Source organism: Oratosquilla oratoria, chromosome 20, assembly GCF_046742065.1.
Source record: "Oratosquilla oratoria isolate Oo_2021 chromosome 20, ASM4674206v1, whole genome shotgun sequence".
NCBI lineage: Eukaryota > Metazoa > Arthropoda > Malacostraca > Stomatopoda > Squillidae > Oratosquilla > Oratosquilla oratoria.
Genome location: NC_134796.1, coordinates 2,047,580 through 2,052,579, shown reverse-complemented (window position 1 = coordinate 2,052,579; position 5,000 = coordinate 2,047,580). Strand labels below are relative to the sequence as shown.

Sequence of the window (5,000 nt, the reverse complement as noted above, 5' to 3'; positions counted from 1 at the left end):
AATGTAGTAGCACATTTGTAGATAACACACAGGAACCCACAGTCGGAGAAAGAATAAACTTCTCTCGGGAAAATAGTCGAATCAGCATTAATTGAGGAATGCCCTAATATTAATATTTCTAAAGGGCAGTGGACCCCTGACATTATCTCACGCGCAGCAATAAATAAGCTCGTGCGGACGTTACATCCTCCCCTCTCCCTCCTCCGCCACCCCAGTTAGCCCCGCGTCTGAGTGAGGTCAACTGTCCACATCTCTTCTTACTGCAGTTTATAAGTCCCCTCTGTTCTCTATCTTATGTACTTTCCTGAAGAGGGCTACAGTTGATAGCCGAAATATAGGATTATTCTCTATTCGAAGTTTATTCTTTCTCCGACTGTGGGTTCCTGTGTGTTATATATATATATGTATATATGTATATTTATATATATACATATATTACTACTATCAATATTAGAAATATGACTACCACATTTTTACTACTACTATTACTATTATTATTACTACTATCATTACTATTACTATTATTATTATTACTACTACTATTATTATTACTAATACTGTTATTACTATTATTACTACTATTAATACTATCATTATAAGTCTGCTATTACTGCTATTACTATTACTACCATTATTACGATTACTACTACTATTGATATTAGCATTACTACTATTATTATTACTATTACTGTTATTACTACCACTATTACTATTATTACAAATAATACTATTACTACTATAACTATTACTTTACTATTGTTACTATTACTGTCATTACTATTAATATTAAAACTACTACTATTACTACTCTTATTACTATTATAATTACTATTATTACTATTAACATTACTACTATCATTATTACTATTATTACAGTTGTTAATATTACTATTATTTCTTCTATTACTATTACTATAATTAAGATTAATACTATTACTATTACTTTTATCACTATTACTATTACTGTTGCTATTACAATTACTATTATCGCTATTAAACTACCACTATTACTATTTCTATTATTACTGCTGTTACTATTACTCTTGCTACTATTATTCTTACTACTACTATTACTACTATCACTAGTGTTACTAGCACTATTACTACTACTATTACTACATCTTTTACAATTCCAACGGGACAGCTGTTTCTCCTCTAGCGAGGCCTGATAGATCATCATTAAACTGACAAACGGGAGGCCAATAAAATAACTGACATATCGTTGAGGGCAGGGCCAGGGATTTCCGCAGTCACCTGTGTTGCTCTTTTTGCTCGCCTGTCGAGTAATTGCGAGAACCGCATGGGACTCTCGTTACCAGCTATCACCAGTGGATATATATATATATACATACATATATATATGTATATATATATATATATATATATATATATATATATATGTATATATATATATATTAGTAAAGGAGGAGAGCAGGTTCTCAGTAATACACGCGGAGTTAAAACGACAGCATTGTTGTAGTTGTTTAGTTTTTTCTTCGTATTCTCGATTTTCCTGATTAGAGATTTTCTATTAACCTGGTGAATTGAAACTAGGTCTCTATATTCATCCATTTGCTCTTATTTGAAATCGACGTTTCGTCTTGAAAAAGACATTATCAAGATATAACTGAAATAAAAAAAAATACATGGTAACAGTAAAGGTAAAAGACAATATCAAGATATAACTGAAATAACAAAAATTACATGGTAACAGCAATGGTGGCAAAAATTTACATAAATATAATAAAGATGACAATTTTGTGAAAATAAATACGAAGACTTACATTTAAAGGGAAGAGAGAAAGAAGGGAGAGTGACAAGCCGAGGATGACCGATGTATATATACCTAAGATCAGGTCAGACAAAAGAGGGCAGACAATAGGGATCTCAGAGGTCAAAGGGTAAGGGGGTTGGGGGGTGGGGGAGGGTTAGGCGGGTGTGGTCACCGAGGGTGAGGGAGGAGGTGGAGGTGAAGAGAGAGAGAGAGAGAGAGGGGTAGAGGGAGGGGGGAGTGGGGTATTTTTATTTCTATATAATGGGATAGAAGAGATTAGATTACTCTGGATATTAATGACTGGAGCTTTGTCTTTAATGTGAAAGGCTTCGAGTAATTGTAGTCTCCTAGGGTCTCTAATCAGGAAAATCGAGAATACGAAGAAAAAACTAAACAACTACAACAATACTATTGTTTTTAACTCCACGTATATATATATATATATATATATATATATATATATATATATATATATATATATATATATATATACAGATAGTCGTCGTCTTACGACCTATGCGACTTACGACTGATCGACTTTACGACCGTCTTGTTGGCAGGCATGACGTCATTAAACTGACAAACGGGAGGTGAATAAAATAACTAACATATCGTTGAGGGCAGGGCCAGGGAGTTCAGCAGTCAGCTGTGCTCCTCTTTATGCTCATCTGTCGAGTAGAAGCGCCTATCACCAGTGGCGGCTTTCTCGTCATGGTTCTTGGGGAGAAGGTGGAGAGATAGTTTGAGTTATTCAGCCTTTTTCAGGGTTGTGCCCTGTTTTGGTCTTCAGTGTCCCGAGTCCAAGGACGTTTGCCTGCTATAGGGGTTAACACACTAGGCTATTTTTTCCTCCGATTTCCGATTAATCGGCGGTACTTCCCACCAATGAAACCTTTCCCGCCGTAAGATCACTATGGCAAACTACTTTCTTTTCTCAACAAAAATACATAGAATGTCATTTGAAATGCTGGAGGGAAATTATATCAAATTCCTTCCTGAAAGGTGAGGACTGCAGATTTGCACCAGCGGTCGGAGGAAAAATAGGTCAGGGTGATAACACCTATTAGCACCACGGCTGTTATGGTCTAGGGCAGTGGTTCCTAACCTTTCCTGGCTTGAGACCTCCTTGCCAAGCCTTTCAGAAGTCCCCGGCACCCTTATCAGAAAATCTAAATTCTAGTTTGTCAGTATTTTGTTGATTCAACATCACTGTAACAAAATTTTGTCCCTGGGTGATATGAAAATACTCATCTTTACACTGATGCTGCTTTGATAAACAAAAATGGATGACAGAGAGAGTCGGTAATACGAAAATTATTTTTGCCCTCAATTTTGGGAACCACTGGTCTAGTTCAGCCATTATGGCAGTGTGGAATTGACTGAAACATCAAAGTGTTCGGATGGAGTCAAAACTTGTTCTTGTGTGAGACCGTCCTGTCTCGTCCACGGTAGTCTAGGAGTACATTACCACTTGGTAATAGTAATGTAGTGATGATATATGATATAGTGATAATATATTGGTAAGATGGTGATTTTGAGGGGGGAACGGAGGAGAGAAAAGAAAATGAGGAAGTCGGGTGACCGAAAGGTAAAGAACGCGACACTTTTCTTAAGGATATTGTATAGCGTGTCCGATGTGACCCGGCCCGGCTGCTGACCGTGTATAAAATATACAAATTCAAAGACTATCAAAAATAAGATATTTAGGAATTTAACCTACATACTGCTTATGATTAAAGGCCCAGATTTTTTTAATTGGGTTAACAGGCTCCATGTGTATGCATGTTCAGTTGCATAATGTGATAAAAATGCTTTTTTTGCTCGTAATTCTCGTTGGTGCCTTGCATCAGTGCTCCTGTTCTGTTTGTTTTAACCAAGCATAGATATATATCATTACTATTTCTGATTATTTTATATAGTAATGTTTACATTTCTTTGAATAAAAAGTAATAATTTTTATTTCCTTTTCTCCACTGAAATGTCTACATTCCTTTGAGACTCTTATTCATACGACTAACATCAATTTTGTCTTCTAATGATGTCTCCCTCAAGTTAAATTGGACGGAGGATTGTGAATGCATTGACTTGTTTTTCCAATAACGTGTCAAGAGACATTCGGGTCTAGTAACCATTCAGTCACGAGTCATTTGGGTCTAGTAACCATTCAGGTACCGTACCGTACTTTGTACATTTCATTTTGGTTGCTGGAAGGCGATTTCATTCAGCTGTCCGGGGGGGGGCGATGCTGTAGTAAAGAGGTCAAGGACAAAGTGACCAATTCTCTCGGCAAAGTAACTCTGACTCTGGTCAATAAATTTTGATAACATAAGAACATAAACAGATTAGGAAACACAGGAGTCTTAGTCTTGAGTTTATTCTTGACTAGTTTCGCAGGTATGCTTTTTCAAAGCATACCTGCGAAACTAGTCAGGGATAAACTCAAGACTAAGACTCCTGCGTTTCCTACTCCGCTTACGTCAACTTGTCAGAATGTCTCAACATAAGAACATAAGAATGAAGGAGACTGAAAGAGACCATAAGGCCTACACTAGGCAGCTCCGTATCCATCACCACCTGTCATCCATCCATAAAGTTGTCTAATCGTTTCTTAAAACAACTGATAGTTTCAGCGCTTACTACATGGTTACTAAGTCTATTCCATTCGTTGACCACCCTATTAGTAAACCAATTCTTGCCTATTTCCTTCTTAAATCTAAATTTGTCCAGTTTAAATCCATTACTGCGAGTCCTGCCCTGTTGTTTTAATATGATGACCTTGTTAGCATCACCCTTGGTGGTTACTTCTAACATTAGGATAATTTTGCAGAGCGCAGGATGCCTAGTCCCGTCACTCCGTCCCGTTTTAGCCGCCTTTTACGATCCACATGTAGGTGGCAGAGTTCTTTCCTCCCCCAAGATGTACTGTCTGGTTGGATTGCTTTTGATCCGGGTAGTGGGCAGGAGATGGGGGATGATCCATCACCCACAAGGAGAGTGGAATGAAAGTGGATTGAGAGTGGAATGGGTGGGAGTGGGTGTGTACTTTTGACCTGGCTACTTTCCTCATAAGGGTGAAGAAGCGTTTGGTAGATAGATACAGTAGGAATATATAGACCAGTGGTTCCCAAACAGTGTGCCGCGGCACCAAAGAGTGCCGTGAGATCAACTGAGTGAGTGTGCCGCCAAAATTCAGGGCAAAAATTACTGTCACAATTATATTTTTCTA

General features: G+C 37.4%; 1 protein-coding gene across 1 annotated transcript in view; it reads right to left on the bottom strand.

The window, feature by feature from the left end:
• The window catches only part of LOC143036028 (uncharacterized), a 177,349-nt gene that overhangs the window by 19,413 nt on the left and 152,936 nt on the right, over positions 1–5,000 (bottom strand). The gene's annotated exons all lie outside the window — the stretch shown is intronic.